Raw genomic sequence first — 18,621 nt, forward strand, 5'->3', positions numbered from 1 at the left:
TTAAATTAATCTAATGCCATTTGCCCGCATTTGACCCATATTCCTCCAAACCCTTCCTCTTCATGTACCCATCGGATACCTTTTAAATTTTGTAATTGTGCCAACCTCCACCACTTTTTCTGTCAGCTCATTCCGTATATTTCATGCCACGCTCTAAATGAAAACCTTTCCCCTTATGTCCCTTTTATCTTAGGTCCCTCTCATCTTAAACCTTAGCATAAGGATAAACAAACAAACATTGCAGTTTGACTCTGTCCAGCAAACAAACGAAAGGCATTTCGGCCGTAGATTTGGCCTCCCCTACCCTTGGAAAAAGACCTTGGCTACTCACCCTATTCCTGCCCCTGATGATTTTATAAACATCTATAAGGTCAACCCTCGATTTTTGACAATCCAGAGAAAATAGCCCCAGCTTATTCAGCCTTTCCCTATAGCTCTAACCCACCAACCCCAGCAACATCCTTGTAAATCTTCTTTGCACCCTTTCTAGTTTAACAACATCTTTCTTATAGCATGGAGGCCAGAATTAAACACAGAATTCCAGAAGTGGCTTAACCAATGTCCTGATGCTTTCTTTACTACCCTGTCTAGTTGTGACGCCTCCTTGTAGGTTTATATATATATACCATATAAATTAATTGCATAGTGACCACAAGAAATAGTAAATTAAATGAGTATCAGGTTTCTGGAGTTTATTGTAGGAGATTTAAATACCAACTGGTTATCATTCTGTCCTGGTTTGTCTTACCAAAATGCAACACCTCACATTTATCTGAATTAAGCTCCATCTGCCACTCCTCGGCTCATTGGCCCTTTTGTTTTAAATCAAGGTCCCATTGTTCTCTGAGATAACCTTCTTCATTGTCCACTACATCACCAAAATGGTGTCCTCTGCAAACTAATTAACCATCTTAACTATATTCATAATTAAATCATTTATATAAATGAGAAAAAGCAATGGACCCTGCACCAATCCTTGAAGCACACCACTGGTCATAGGCCTCCAGTCAGATAACCACCCGCCACCACCATCCTTTAACTCCTACCTTCAAACCAATTTTGTATCAAAGTGGCTAGCCTTCTGTATTCCATGTGATCTAACCTTGCTAACCACTCTGCCATGTGGAACCTTGTTGAACACCTTGCTGAAGTCCATATAGACAACATCCACCACTCCACCTTTATCATTCTTTTTCCTCACCTCCACAAAAACTCAATCAAGTAATCAATCACTCAATTTAATCAATCATGACACACAATTTCTTCAGACAAAAATATTATGGTTAACTTTGATATATAGGTTAATTGCATAATGGCCACAAAGAACAGTACATTAAGTGAATGTAAAGTTTCTGGAATTTATTGTAGGAGATTACAATACCAACTGGTTGTCATCTATTGCACACTGTAATGTTACCACCTGGCATTCATGCAAAATTGAATTTACTCTCTTGTGCTCTCAAAAATGCTAGCTCACGTTTTCTGGCTTTCAGATAGTCACGGACCAAACATAGGACGTATAGTATTCTCAAGGGAATAGCTGTGGAAATTTTACCTTCTATCCTCAAGTTGTTCCAGTAATGGCTTGCGGTACATGGGACTGGAATCAGGCATAAGGGATTCCATAGAGGTGAGGTCGGTAGTTAATGAGGTGAGTTAGATAAATTGCAGTGAGAAAACTTGCTTGGCTTCACAACGGAATTCCTCCAAATATTTGACGTAACTCAGACTACACCAAAGAAATTTAAGATTCAGTCCAGAGAAGCTAAGGAAGTGAATGAAAGAGTCATAGATGTGAAAGTGAGGGTAAAGTGGAAAGTTGATGAAATGTTCAAATTTCGGGAAAGATCGGGACATGTCATCATTGCAATCACCATCGTATCGGAAAGAACAAATTGAGGGAGAGGGCCAAGAATGGGACTGGAACAAAAAATGTTCAATGTATCATACACCTTCCTTTGTCCTTGTCCCTCCTATTCCTCGCTCTAAACATGCATCTCTACCTTTTCCCAATCCTGATGATGTTTTTGATACAATGATGAAGTGCTTCTTTTTGTCATAAGTCTGCACTTTTAACATTTTAAAGTCTTTCATTATACCTGTTTGAGGAATTTTCTTTTTCAAAAAAATGCTGTATTCATAAAAATATCTTTGTATATATAGTCACTAATGCAGTTATATTCTGTACAGTAGCATATGGAGAAAAAAGCCAACATTGGAGTTTGACTGTCCAGCAAACAAACAAAAGGCATTTCTCACTTATACAAGACAATGTTTACATACATTTGAGGCACCCAGCTGTGTGTATGTGTGTGTGTGATCATGCACTGGGGGGGGGGTAGGTGGTGGTCTTTCGATAACTGAACAGACTCTGATTTAGCTTCGGCAGAAAAAACTTAGCTGTGGTCTTTCCACATTTTTCATCCAGAGAATGATAGAAGTCTGGAATTCACTGCCTGGTTTGGAGTGCGGTTGAACCTCACAACTTTTAAGAAGTATTTGGATGAGCACTTGAATTATCATAACATTCAAGGCTAGGGCCTAGTGTTGAAAAGTGGAACTAGTGTAGATTTAGTGTATTTTTTGGCAATACAAACTCGATGGGTCAAATGGCCTCTCAAGTATTGTATAATTATAGTTTTTAAATCCAAAAGGAAATTCAGCACCAAGAATGGTTAGAATGTGCACCTCACTATCAAATTGAACAGTTCAAGTGAATAATAATGTTGGTGCATTTTAGGGGAAACTTGATTGGCACATGAGGGGAAACGGAACTGAAGGACACCCTGATGGCTTGAACAAAGATGGATGGGAGGAGGCGCAAATAGAACATGATTGCAGCATAGGCTAGTTAAATCAAAAGACCTGTCTTTCTGCTACATATTCTGTGTAATGCCGTGAGATATTAATAGAGCAAGAAAAGAATTGTCCATTGTTCTTAAGCATCACTTTTATTAACAGGAATCCCACTTTGAACTAAATTCTCACTTATGAGATTTTAAATCATTTTAATTATTTTCAAAAATGACATGATTTGTCATATCTTCACCAGGTGGTATACACTTGCTCCATCAAATTAGATATACCATTTTCTTTTAATAGTGGAAGATCCTGCCATTTCATGACAAAAGCTTACCATTCACTGAATAGTGTTTGAATGTACATCATGACAAGTGTTTTGTAATGTCTCCATCAGTAAATTGATCTATGAAAGATACTATTAAAGACACTTCTTTGATATTGGCATTGATGTTTGATAAAGGTTTATCTACATTTTCTTTCAAAATAAATGTTTCTTACTTCAATTTTCTGTGGTGTTAGTATGTTACAAACTAATTTCTTCAGCGGTTATATCATTCAAATAAGAGCTAACAGGTCATGGCTACTCCTTCGGTTATCACCTCTTCCAGTGTCATACTGAGTCAGTGGTGAATTTTTCTTTTGAAACACAAACTCAAATCTTTCAGATACTTTATTACCATCTATAGGGATTTAATTAATCTTTAATCATACCTCAAACAGACATGGGAACTGGGACAACTGATCCTTTCTCCCCTTCACCATAAAGACAGGTTGCCTAAAGGTGCTGGTGATACGGTTTGGAGGGACTCCACTGTGCACAAATGTTGGGATGAGCATAGTGCCTAGGTGAGGCAGAAACTGGGCTTTTGCGAGGACCATTCCCTCTCCATTGCGGGTAAAAACCTGATCATCGGGTCTGGCCATTCCCAGAGCCTGCACTATTCCAGTCACCCATGCCCCCTCTAAATCTCCTGCCTTTCACCTTACAAGTGTGCTGCCTTGTTATTGACTTAACAATTAAGGGGACCAGCTACTTTCTATCCACCCTGTCAATGTCCCTCAAAATCTTATACACATCGATGAAGTCGCCCTCAACCTTCCCTATCCCAGAGAAAACAACTTGAGCTTTACAAACTTCCCTACACAGCTAAGGTGCTCCATCCCAGGTAATGTTTTGATGATTTCCTCTGCACTCCCTCCAGTGCAATCACATCCTTTATATAGTGCAGTGACTGGAACTGCGCACACTACTCTAGCTGTGACCTAACCAAAGTCCTGTAAAGTTCATAAAAGAGATTCATACCAAAAGTGGGAGACATTCTGATAAAATAGTCTTAATGCAATGATAGATGGAATGATGTCCAAACTTAATGATCATACAAAATAGAAATCAGCACACATAATTCTAGGGACCAAAGGAATTATGAAACAATTATTGACAAACTGGGCAGATGGAATTCAGTATTCACAAATGTGAACTCATAAGTTTTGGTACAAGCAACAGAAATGATACAAATGAAAAAGGCTGATCAAGGAGGAAGAGCAGAGAACTTTGCAGATTCAGGCATGGAATAGTTTAGAAGCAGTATTGAAGTGAATAAGATCATTAAAAAAAAGTTCATGGAATACAGAGTTTTACTCAAAAGTCAAGCAATTTAAAGTCAAGGTGTATTGGTGAATCTTTATAAAATCTTAGTACAACCCATAGTCTGTGCTTTGAATAATTCAACCAATTTAGGTACTAAAAATACCTTATCCAAGCACTCTGTGAGTGAGGTGGTTGGAGGGACACAGAATTCAGTTTGTTGTTCAACTCGATTTTACTAACAAAATATCATTTCATAAAATCATCATATGAGCATTTCTCAATTTGCTACAATGTTTGCTCTTTATCGAGCTCTATTGTCTGAGAAAGGACATTACCCACAGCGATCCATGGGCCATTGGAATCTCTTTCCACAAAGGTGCGTCAGGGCAGATCTTCACAGTAATGTGACCAGTCAGCAATCACAGCACACACAAATGACATTCAAACAATGCCTTTATACATTGGGGCATGCCTCTGACACAAAGGCAATAGGATGCGTCTATATGGGCTTTTTTATATTGTAAACCACTTTCAGATGTATGCTGCACAAGCTATACCCACATACAGAAGAAGATTGTAAGTGTGGTAGGAAGAAAGAGAATTTTATCCTTCAGTCCCTCAATCCCTGTATTACCTAAGGAAGACAGTGCTGCACATTGGATAATGCTGTGCATATTTTATGTTCCAATGTGTGAGGTGAGCAACTCCCTGTGCAGATTCGAAGAGCGCGGAATCTGTGAATTGTGGAACTTGCAGTGAGTGTTACATCTTGCTTCTGCGTTACAATCATTGTTATGATTAACTTATAATGTTCAATAATATGGTCAAGATTGCTTGTGGCCATAATTTTTAGACAGCATAGTCAGTCAGTACATAAGGTTCATATCCAAAATTCAATGATCACAGATGTGTTTAACTAGTGTTGTGTGAGTGTTTGATTAATGCAATTGGCCTTTAAAGGGGTTTATATCACTCACATGGACAGTTGTTTCCCTCAGAAATAAAAAAAAACCTTCACTCAGTCCAGATCCGGCAGCAGAAAATTTCATTTCAATTGTGCATTTATATTTCAGATGAGGGTGGAAGGTGACACAGATAGCACACAGTTCAGGGAATGAGTTGTAGACTTAGTTTACCAATCTGGGTGACTCCCACAAACCTTCATTTTCCTTCCCACTTGCCTTCCCTGTCAACCCCATCAGATTTGATCTTGTTCACATTCCCACTAAACTCTTTTATTTAACTCTTCATCTCAACTTTACCCCTGATTCCCAGGCCTACATCTTTGTTGTGCCAAACATTGCTACACTCTGTTTCCACCCTCACCCGCACCACCACCACCCTCCACCCCCATTGAAGCCACATGGTGGTGACCTTGGATGCTTTTTGTGCTCACCAGCTACTTTCCTTATTTGTGGAGTTGCACTTTTCCACAATTGTTATCCTCTCTGCCATCTAGCATGCTGCCTCCAATCCTCATAATTGACTTCTCCATCACAGCAGTGGCCCCTGATAAATCCTGTTGAACAGCTCAGTGAACAGATCCCAGGACTGACTGTGGACCAAGGACAAACTGATGTGGAAGGATAGCCCAAACTAATGACTGAGCAGCCCCCTGATTGATATCTATGCAAACCCTTGATTGAGTTACTGCTAATTCCCAAACCAATGGTACTGGACCTGCTCTTGCGACTCATTCTCTGGACTGAATTGATATGAAACATCTAAATACAAACATCTCAAATGATGTCTCCAAGAACCTGGGCTGAGATAGATGAGGTTCTTGACTGGCTATAGATTGATCTCCTGACAAATGACAGACCCATTTGACTTGACTGAGGACTCCTCCCCTTAGATTTTGGGACATGACAATTTGGTTGAAGCATTGTGTTTTTTGTGTAAGCTGCTGGCACATTGTACAGGTGTGACATTGATGTAGCACAGTGCTGTAGGACAGTAACTCCCACCCCTTGTCTGATCATTCCTGGCTTTGTGTGTGTATTAAAAGGCAAGGGAAGACAGAGAGCCTTAGGTTTGAAATGAGGTTCCAACTTCCTAAAAGGCAAGACAAAGTAAGGCAAAGGTGCTGCCAGCATCCAAATGGGTGCAAGGTGAATGAGTATAAATAAAGCAAATAAAGAGCCTGAGATGAACACTTTATCAATGCATAAGATAGATGCCAGTCTGTGAGCACAAAGTGGCCGAGTGGCAGTATTGAAAGGATTGAGTCTATGAGCCCCAAAGTGCAGCATTGTCATGAAGTATGACAATGACAATTGTGACAATTATGAAGTCATGAATTAAATTTTCTGAGAGTCCAAGATGTGCCATGATGATATGGTGATGTTGGTTTCTTGTTCAGCATTAACTTCTATAGACGAGAGTTCAGGTTGTCACTGTCCATGGACCATGCACTAAGATGTTGGGGAAATGCTGGCTGGGATGGATATCCAAGGAACTGCAGCTGCCAGTTACCTGCTCAGACAGTCATTGGCACTGCCTAATTTCTGTCTGTTGCCTGGGAAAATAGAAATCTGTATATAACTGAAGTGAAGTTAGGTAATAATTAACAGAACAAATAGGACCCTTGCCAGTCACTATACACATTCTCAACTAGCCATTAAAGTGCTATGTGCAAAATCATACTTTAATTATTGCAATTTTAGAAGTCCCAATGCTCCGTTCTTGCCATATTTTCCAAACTGACCATTGTCTACATCATTCGGGGCCTGGGAAATTTCCACCCAATATGACTACTTGTCCTGTCACAGTGCTCTACTTGTCACCAACTCTTACCATACTTGCCTCATTAACTTTCTACCCCAGCTCGACAGTGTCTCTCTCATCTGATTGTGCCCTCGTCACACCACACACCATTCATGGAACAACGTTCCTCTCAGCAGACACCCTGGAATTGACTGGGGCCTCTGCTGCCTGTGCCATTTGTAAAATGCCATCATGCACCTGAACAAGCACTCTGCCTTTCATTGCCCTGTATGGTTCCTGATATTTACCTCAGAATTAGCAGACAAGAGAAAATTGGTGCTGTGCTTTGTGGGCAGAGACCTGGACATCCTGGGCTGGATGGGCTGGTGCCGCTGTGGGACATCTTGGGACCAGCAATGGAGGCCATCACATCAAACAATGCCAGCCTGGTCTGTGTTTGCGGCCTGAGTCGGTGTTATCTTCGCCATCTGGAAAAATGCACAACAATGTATGAATAAGGTCAATAACCTTTTCTGCTCTGTTAGTGTAAATGCCACCATCTTCTCTCTGATACCTTCAACTCACTCTATTGCTGCTAAAAATCTACCTAACACCAAGGCTGATCCTCCACTCTCAATATTGTCTGCAACATCTTCCCCACTCCCTATCACCCACCCAAACTCGTACCCTTGGAGGCCTCTGCATTGCCTACTTGCACATTTGGGAACACTTCCATTCCTATACCTAAAGTAACAGCTGTGCTACGAACTTGAATCTTAATACTGTCTGTTACTCATTCCAGGAAACCAACAATTTACAGTTGGGTGGAAAGAGTCAAGATGAGTGGTGGTCTGCCTGACAGTCATCATCTTATCCTAATGTGGAGATTATCCTGACTCTGACCTCTTGTAGTGACTGACTGTGACTAAATATCTGGTCTACCCTTGACTTAGTGTGCTGGCACACCCTGACCAAAAGCCTTGACTTGTGTGAGGACTGCTGACAACTGTAAGCCCTTCCTGACTCTGCATCTCTGCTAATTTACACAGCAATGTGTCAATACTGTGAGCCTGGTATCTCAGACAAAGTGCATAAACCCAAGGCAATGCAAAGTGGGGATACTGTAAACATCCAGATAGGTTCAGAGTGCATGAGGACTGTGAGAGCAAGTAAAGAGAGTGGAGATGCAGCCTGTGGCAGTCCATGAGCTGGGTGCATGTTCTTGAGTGCAGTGTCCGAGCAGGAGTAGAACAATAATAGTTCCCAATGCAGCTTGATATGTAGCATTTAAGTGCAGAAGTGTTCTGTAAGTGGACTGTAGATACATCATGAGGGTTGTTAGATGCGAGCAGATGTTGGATGCCAATTTCTATGTATGTGAGCACATGATGTTGTGCCTATGGTATGTTGGTGCCCAGTGACCAATTTGAGTTCCTCTGGAGCAAGGAGCAAACTAAAATCGCTCTGACTTTCATGTCAACAATTTTTAAGTTTTATTTGGTAGCAAAAAACAGGAAGGAAGATGATTATCTGAATGCCAATGAATAGGAAAAGAGGGAGGGTCAATGAGGCTAGGGAGTCCTTGCACACCAGCCACTGAAAGTAAGTACAGTCGGTTCTGATATAATGCAATATTTCCTTCTTTTTCAAACTCCTGTTTTAAGAAAATAGCACAATAGCCACACCATTTAAACTAATGGGGCCCGAGTCACATTATAGCAAATATAGGTTAGGAAAGTTTGCATTTTACTAATAACAGTCTAACTTCTTCAATCACGTTAAAGCCAATTCCTGTTGAAGAAACACAAATTATAGCATGTTATAAGAGCAGGTCATTCTGGTGCAATGGTTGCTGTCTGTAAGATTGAGGCACTGTCAATCTGCCATCAACTTAGTTTCATCCTGTCATTAGGAAGCTGACTTTTAGGGCTCCTGCACAATTGAGTGACTGCACTGGCCTCTTTGCCCACTCATGGGAGTTTCACAAGATTCTGACCAGAGATCTAGATTTCCACTGCAGTGTAGTTTTATTAACTTATGGGATATGGGCCCCTCTCGCTAGGCCAGCATTTATTACCCATCCCTAATTGCCCAGTGAGCAGTTAAGAATCATTCATATTGCTGAGAGTCTGGAGTCACATGCAGTCCAGATCGGGTGAGGATGACAGATTTCCTTCCCTAACAGACATTCATGATCCAGATGGGTTTTTCTGGCAATTGGCAATGGCTTCATGGCCATCATTATAACAATCCACCATCTGCCATGGCAGGATTTGAACCCAGAACCCAGGTCACTGGTCCCCAGAACATTAGCTGAGTTTCTGGATTAATAGTCCAGCAAAAATACCACTATGCCATTGTCTCTCCTTTGGGGATGTGGGTGATGAAGGGTGATAAGGTTGGGTGATGAAGTGCTTTTATTTGTCACTCCTGAAAATCTAGGGTTGAGCTCACAAGTAGCAAGTAACATTTGCGTCATTAAATGCTAGGCAATGACCATCTCCAATAAGAGGCAATCTAACCACTGCCATGGACATTCAATTGTGTTACCATTACTGAATCCCCACTATCAACATCTATGGGATTAATCATTGACTAAAAACTCAACTGGACTTGCCACATAAATACAAGGACTACAAGTGCAGGTCAAAGGCTAGGAATACTGCGGCAAGTAACTCACCGCTGACCCCCCAACGCCTGTCCACTATCTACAAGGCACAAGTCAGGGGTATGATGCTTGGATGAATACAGCTCCAACAACACTTGCTTGACACCATCCAGGAGAAAACAGCTTTCTTGATTGGGACTACATGCATAAACATCCACTTTCTCCACCAGCAACACTTAGTAGCAACAATCCACAGGACACACTGAAGAAAGTTAACAAAGATTCTTAGGTAGCACCTTCTAAATCCAAGACCATTTCCATTTAGACAAACAAGGGAAGCAGATTGATGGGAAAACCATCCTGTCCAAGCCACTAAACATCTTGACTTAGAAATATATTGCTATCCTTTCATTGTTGCTGAACTGAAATCCTGGAATTCCCTCCCTAAGGACATTACAGGTCAACCTATAGACTGTGGACTACAGTGGATCAAGAAGACATGTCACTAGCACCTTCTGAAGGGTAACTAGGGACAGGCCATAAATGCTGGCCAGCCAGTGAAGCCCACATCCCACAAGTGAGTTAAAACAAACTACTGTTACTTGCTTGTCCAATTATTATTCAAGTGTTTATTTGTGTTCCAACTGTGGTTGAAAATGTGCGCTATTACCACTATTTCACGGATTACACATAACAAAGAAAATACTGTTCAGCTATTAAGATGATCAAGTGACTACCTTATCTACATCAGGTCTTAAATAGTAAGATTTATCATCCAATATAATTGTAAGTTTTTAATCAAATCAAAACTTTATCAAGAAGGAGCCAATGATTGATTAATGTACACAGTCAATAATATCGAAGTATAAATGGTTATACCTCTAAATATCCCCCAAAAATGCATAAACATACACACAGCTCTTTTAGAAAAGAAAAAACAAAAGATTTCTCTCCAGAGTTTGGCTTGCTTAAAAAAATTACTTTGATCAATAGGTTATTCTTGAAGGCAAAAGAATAAAGCACAGAATGTTCTTGAGTATATTGTTATAATGTTCTGGCATGTGTGTTTAAGGTCATAATCGGGCATAGCTTTATTTGTCGACACAGCTAGCTTAGCAATGCAATCTTGAGTTATTTCTTCAATCACACTTTCAAAAGAAGTAGGTTTCATCTTGAATGCGGTGAAAGTGAGGTCTGCAGATGCTGGAGATTAGAGTCGAGACTGGATGTAGGTTTGCTCGCTGACCTAGACCCTCCCTTTATTTAAGAAACGATATAATTTCAATTGTGATGTAATTTAATAGGTGTATAAGACATTGACAGGATCACTTTTGGAATACTGAGTACAAATATGGCCTTCCTGCTGTAGAAAAGATGATATTAAACTAGCAAGGATGCAAAAACTATTTACAAGGTTGTTACTGAGATGGAAGGTTTGAGTTATAAGGAGAGGCTAAATAGACAGGGAGTTTTTTCCCTGGAGTGTAGGAAGCTGAGGGGTTTCCTTATAGAGGTTCATAAAATCCAAAGGGGCATACATAAGGTGATTAGCCAAGGTCTTTTCTCCAAGGTCGGGGAGTCCAGAACTAGATGGCATAGGTTTAATGTGGTGCATATAACCATTCGCTGTGTAGAAAAAATTGCCCCTTTTATATCTTTTCCCTCTCACCTTAAACCTATGTCCTCTATTTTTGGATTCCCCTACCCTGGGCAAAAGACCTTGGCTCTTCAACCTATTAATACCCCTGATGATTTTCTAAACCTCTATAAGGTCACCCCTCAGCCTCCAACACTCCAGGGAAAGTAGCCTCAGCCTATTCAGCCTCTCCTTACAGCTCAAACCCTCCAACCCAGGAAACATCCTTGTAAGTCTTCTATGAACCCTTTCAAGTTTAACAACATCCTTCCTATAGCAGGGAGACCAGAGTTGATTGCAATATTGGGTTAGACAATAGACAATAGACAATAGATGCAGGAGTAGGCCATTCTGCCCTTCGAGCCTGCACCGCCATTCAATATGATCATGGCTGATCATTCCTAATTAGTATCCTGTTCCAGCCTTATCTCCGTACCCCTTGACTCCACTATCTTTAAGAGCTCTATCCAATTCTTTCTTAAAAGAATCCAGAGACTGGGCCTCCACTGCCCTCTGGGGCAGAGCATTCCACACAGCCACCACTCTCTGGGTGAAGTAGTTTCTCCTCATCTCTGTCCTAAATGGTCTACCCCGTATTTTTAAGTTGTGTCCTCTGGTTCGGCACTCCCCCATCAACGGAAATATGTTCCCTCCTGCCAGAGTGTCCAATCCTTTCATAAGCCTATACGTTTCAATCAGATCCCCTCTCAGTCTTCTAAACTCAAGGGTATACAAGCCCAGTCGCTTCAGTCTTTCCGTGTAAGGCAATCCTGCCATTCCAGGAATTGACCTCGTGAACCTACGCTGCACTCCCTCAATAGCCAGAATGTCTTTCCTCAAATTTGGAGACCAGAACTGTACACAGTACTCCAGGTGTGGTCTCACCAGGGCCCTGTACAGCTGCAGAAGCACCTCTTTGCTTCTATACTCAATCCCTCTTGTTATGAAGGCCAGCATGCTATTAGCCTTCTTCACGACCTGCTGTACCTGCATGCTTGCCTTCATTGACTGGTGGACAAGAACACCCAGATCTCTCTGAACAGCCCCTTTACCTAATTTGATACCATTGAGGTAGTAATCTGCCTTCCTGTTCTTGCCACCAAAGTGGATAACCAGACATTTATCCACATTAAACTGCATCTGCCATGCATCTGCCCACTCACCTAACTTGTCCAGGTCACCCTGTAATCCCCTAACATCCTCATCACATTTTACCCTACCACCTAGCTTTGTGTCATCAGCAAATTTGCTAATGTTATTGCTGATACCATCTTCTATATCATTTACATATATTGTAAAAAGCTGCGGTCCCAGCACGGATCCCTGCGGTACCCCACTGGTCACTGCCTGCCATTTCGAAATGGAGCCGTTAATCACTACCCTTTGTTTCCTATTAGCCAACCAATTCTCTATCCAATCTAGTACTTTGCCCCCAATCCCGTGCGCCCTAATTTTACTCACTAACCTCTTGTGTGGGACTTTATCAAAAGCTTTCTGAAAGTCCAGGTACACTACATCCACTGGATCTCCCTCGTCCATCTTCCGAGTTACATCCTCAAAAAATTCAAGAAGATTAGTCAAGCATGATTTCCCCTTCATAAATCCATGCTGACTCTGTCCTATCCTGTTACTATTATCTTTACTATTATCTATTATCTTTGAGTCTTTGGAAGCTTTTGCCACTGAGAGCTGTGTGGACAGAGTCCTTTTGGATACTTAAGGCTGAGATAGATAGATTCTTGATCAGTAGGAGAATCAAAGGCTATTGGGAAAACACCGGAAAATAGATGTGAGAAATGTAAAATCAGTCATGATCCTACTGAATGGCAGAAAGGCTCAAGGGACCAAATGGCCTACTTCTGTTCTTATTTCTTATGGTCTTCATAGTAGTTCATTGATCAAAATTGTTCTGAAGATCTCGCAGATTGCCTGGCACTCTCCTCAACACACAACCTTGCCATTCTGTTGGAACAAACCCATCTGTGCTGAAATTTGGCACAAACTTGTAAAAACCATACATTCCCTAAAACCTCATATTCTTTGATTAAATATGGGGCAGGTAACTCCAACAATGCTTGTGTTTCTGCTGTTTATTGCAACATCTGTCCTCAGTTTATTGTATTGCCTATGTAGACTGCTCATAACTTTGCAAATTCACATTTTGCATGCTTTACCATCAAACCAGCTGATTGTATTTTCCTAAACAGAATTTCCAGAGCTTTCAAGTTGTTCTCCCAAACATCACTGTATACCAGTTCATCATCAAACTAAACTATACATGAGGAACACTAGCTACCATTTGGTTCATCAGTCTCTGAAAAGTTGCTGGAGCATATGTTTAACCTGAATGGCATCACTAGGAATTGGAAAAGACTATCTGGTATGACAAAGGCTGTTATTTCTTTAGGTCCAACTGTTAAAGGAAGCTGCCTGGATCCTTTTAATAAATTTGTTTTGGGAACATAGTGGGTTTCTGCCAATACTATCCATACAGTCTTCCAAGGAAGGAATTGAATAGGACTCTGGTTTTGTTATTACATTAACCTTTTGTAGTCAATGCAGAATTTGGTAGATGCATTAAACTTAGGCATTGACATGACTGGCTATTTTAACTGAATTCCATTTCGTGATTTTCTGATATATATTGGATTTCAGTTTTAAGCTGGACCTATTTCTCTGGGCCTAACTGATAGGGGTGCTGATTTATAAGAGAAGGTTCTCCAATATGCACATATAGACTGAAATGATACACTGTGTTTAGACCTAGAAGACTCTGTTAAATTTGGTGGACTCAGCATTGGGGTTTGGAATCAAGAGACAAGGATAGTAAAGGGGGAGAATTTGACTACAAAGTGTGGGAATATGATTGTGCACGAGAAGACATGAAATATTGTAGGAGGGGGATTATTAGCAGTCATCACCTCGAGACGTTGTTGAGTGTGGAACATGATGGTGGACATGACGAAATAGGGCCAGAGTTCTGGGATAATGATGAGAGCTGCAGAATTCCCAGTGACTTGTGCTGACATGTGGAGGAATAGGGTTGATGTGCTGTCCATCTACTGCAAGGTAGGAAGGGCATGGAGATTTAGGGGGGAGTCCTTGATTACTAGGCAGACACTGAGACTCTGTGCCAACCACGATTTACGTTTCTTGCCATGTTCAAACAATGCTTAAATGCAAAATGTGAATAGAGAATGGTTGTGACCACACCCATAGTCAGTCTTGTGCTTTGTCTCTACATATGGGCTCTACCTGTGAGTGTTGTGAGGTCCTTCAAATATAATTGCATCAATCAGGCACTTCTCAGTACAGGTTACTTTCATCTGTAATCCAAACCTAATCCCCTTGCAGCCATCTCTCTGTGATACCCACAACACCATTCCTGCCAATTTCAGTCTGCTACAAGCTCATTTGTCTTGTTTCATACTGTGCATTTAAATACAACACCCTCAGTCCTGCATTGACTGCCCCCCTCATCTGCTGGGCCAGAAGTTAGATTCCTGACACTTTCCATACTCTTTGTCCTGTTACTTGTCTGGAAACTTTATTAACCTCTGCTGAGCCCTCCTCCCCTTTAACGTCTTTAATAACCTTCCATGTAACCGATATTGCTCCCCTCTACCTCCCCACTTTTTAGTTCAAATCCTTACCCATGGTCCTAGTCATGTGATTCACCAGAACTCTGGTCCCAGACCGACTCAGATGATTCAGGCAGAGCCCCTCCCATCAGAACAGCGCCCTCCTTCCCCAGTGCTAGTGCCAGTGCCCCATGATTTCAAACTCGTTTCTCCTAGACTAATCTTTCAGCCATAGGTTTACCTGTCTAATCATGTTGACCCTGTGCCAAATTGTTCATGGCTCAGTTAGTAATCCAGAGATTAATACCATTTCAGTCCTGTCTTTTAATGTATCCCCTAGCTGCTCATATTCCCTCAGCAGAATGTCTTTCATCTTTCTCCCTATATCACTGGTACCTATGTGGACCATGACAACCAGATCTTTCTCCTCCCACTCCAAGTTCCTCTGCAGCCCAGATGAGATATTCTGAACCCAAACACCAGGCAGGCAACACAGTCTTTGGGACTCTAGAAACTGGCCAGAGTGTACAAGTTCCCCCGACAATACCATCCCTGATTACAACAATATTTCTCTTTTCTCCCTGCTGTTGAATGGGTCCCTGTACCACAGTGCTATGGTCAGTTTGCTCATGCTCCCTACATCTCTGGCTCTCATCTACCAGGGAGCAAGAATCTCAAACCTGTTAGACAAGCTCAAGGGCTAAGTCTCCTTCAGCACTACCACCTGGATTCCTCCACTTGCCTCATTCATAGTCACATATTCCTGTTCCTGACCACTGACTAAATCTGACAGTGTTAATCTAAAGGACGTAGTTGCTTCCTGAGACATAGCATCCAGGTAACTCTCTCCCTCCCTGATATGTTTCGTGTTTGAAGCTCAGATGCTAGCTCATCAACTCTGAGCCAGATTTCTTCAGGCCACCACTTGCTGCAGATGTGGTCACTATGATTCACATTAGGGTCTACCCGCTCCCACATCATGCAGGTACAACACATTGCCTGGCTCTGCAATTTTATTATATTTACTTTGTTCTTAATTTGATTTTAAAAAAAGTCTACTGGTCATTTAGTTTGTATCCTGTAAATATTTCCCCCATTTATATTCAATCTGAAAATGACCTGTAATAGATAGTCACATTAGTAGCTATCACTAGTCAATGAATTTATAGTTTGCCTGTGATATCACTGTATTATGCTGAACCCCTAATCCTGGGCTTCAGTTTATGTTGGGATATGACTCACTCTGGATATGATCTCTACTTTCTGACTGTGAGAAGCTTATTGACTGTGTGCTTTCAACAGACCTTTTCTTAACTAGAACTGAGGTGAGTTGAGATGACTCACAATAGAACAGTAAGTTGTGTGACTTGGTGCAGAAACAGCAAGAGATGAATGGTAATACATAACATTGTTTTGTGGTTGCAGAACCATTATGTGCACAGTGAAGGGCAGCTCCCGAATGTCTATGTTTAACTAATTGCATGGTGAAGCATCAAAGATGATGTTGGTGCGAGGGATCCTCGGATATCCTGGCAGTGTTGAGTACTTCAGCCTTGACAAAAAGGGAGAATATGATGAGCAGGGCACTATAGGTGCATAAATCCTCCATGAAACCCACCAAATATGACACTTTGATTTCTAGTAAGATTCAGATTCGGGGGTCTAACGTCCCTAACAGTTCAATTGCAGCTAACCAGATAGCTGGGGATTGTCTGCACCTCCCTCTGCCTTATCCTCACTATGCCTTTTATCCTCCACTGTCCTTAGTACCTGACATACCTATATTTACATGATGGTAATAATGCTTCACAAAATACCATGACAACAGCAATTCTTTTACTGATGATCTGGAGTGTCAATTAGATAATTTACCAATTCTTTTGCCTACCCTATATGGACCATTGAACTGTGCTTACAATGGTTCACCATGTAAAGACAATAATGGAAACATCTTGATCAATTGGATCGATGGGCTGAAGAGAGGACAAATAGAGTTTATTTTGGATAAATGTGGGGTATTGCATTTTGGTAAAGCAAATGAGGGCAGGATTTATAAAATTAATGGTAGGACCCTCGGTAGTGTTGAAGAACAGAGACCTAGGGGTTCAAGTACATAATTCTTCAAAGTTTGTGTCACAGGTAGACAGGATGTTTAAGAAGATGTTTAATACACTTGCCTTCTGAAATAACTGAACAGAAGCAGGTATCCCATTACCAAGTCACCCTTTATTTACTTACGGACAATACGCAGGCTGTGGCCAGGCAGATTGGAGCCAGAGTCAGAATGTGTGGTACTGGAAAAGCACAGGAGATCAGGCAGCATCCAAGGAGTAGGAGAATCGACATTTCAGACATAAGCCCTTCATCAGGAAGGGGGAAATAATGCACGCCACTCCCTGCGTTGCCAACCTTTCCCTGAAAATCTCGAGGGTGTTTGTGGACACCGCATGCTCCTGCTCTCCTGGTTTTTTTTTAGTCTTTAACAGCAGGAATAAATGAGTCAAGATTCCCAAATAATGGCATGATGCCAGTTATAATTACCCCAACTCAAAGATGATTGTTGTGAATGGATTTCTTCAGGAGCATACAATCCGCTCTTGTCGCCACTGAAATAACTCCACAGAGGCTGGTATCCCATGGCCTAGTCATCTCTTATTCAAATGGGGAGAGTCCTTGACACTGATCCAGCTTCCTCAGAACCAGCTCACAGAGTGAACAGAACCTCTGACACTCCTGTTTATTTTTTTTTCCCTTTACCCCCACACTACTGCGGTCGTGCTTATACTTTCCCCAGCACCCATGCTGTGTGTGTGCGGTTGTGAGACACAGTGAAAGTCAACAGATGTACAAATCTTTATTCAAGTTCTACCACCAGGCAGAAAGGAAATGCCTAAGTGGCTGGTGACAAGCAATTCCCCTCTCAAAGGGCAATGCTGCGTGATCCAACAGTGAGGGGGAGGGCAAGGATTAAATCAAAATTGGGATGGGATGGGATGGGATCCCTGAAAATCTCAAGGGTGTTTGCGCACACCATATGTTCCTGCTCTCCTGGTTATATTGATCAGCCAGGGCTTTCCTGATTGGTCCAAGTTAACAACCCTAATCAATGACCTCATAGTTAACAATATCAACCTGGTTCCAATCACTACACCTTCATTGCTTAGACTTTTGAGTACAAGAATTGGGACATCATGTTGAGGTTTGACAGGACGTTAGTGAGGCCTCTTCTAGAATACTGTGTGTGATTCTAGTTGACTTGTTTTGGAAGTATTTTATTGAACTGAAGAAGGTTCAGAAAAGATTCACCCAGATGTTGCCAAAATAGAAGTTTGAGTTATAAAGATATGCTGGATAGGCTGGGATCATTTTCACTGGAGCGTAGGAGGTTGAGGCATGATCTTATAGAGTTTAATAAAATCATGAGGGATATGGATAATATGAATAGAAAAGATCTTTTCCCTAGCTTGGGGGAGTTTAAAACTAGGGGCATATTTTGAAGGTGAGAGGAAAAAAATTTAAAAAGGACACGCAAAACAACTTTTTTTATACAGAGAGTGAACAACCAGAGGGTTAACTTTTCCATCACTACCTGGGTAGTGATTGTTCTGAATGGTGTAAACTCTGGGAATTGTGTAGCCATATCCATGAGAGGAAGGGGATATTTGTGCCCAGTATTTGGTTTTGGTTAAGGTCTCAAACA

The sequence above is a fragment of the Chiloscyllium punctatum genome, chromosome 2 (assembly GCF_047496795.1).
Source record: "Chiloscyllium punctatum isolate Juve2018m chromosome 2, sChiPun1.3, whole genome shotgun sequence".
In the NCBI taxonomy this organism is placed as follows: Eukaryota; Metazoa; Chordata; class Chondrichthyes; order Orectolobiformes; family Hemiscylliidae; genus Chiloscyllium; species Chiloscyllium punctatum.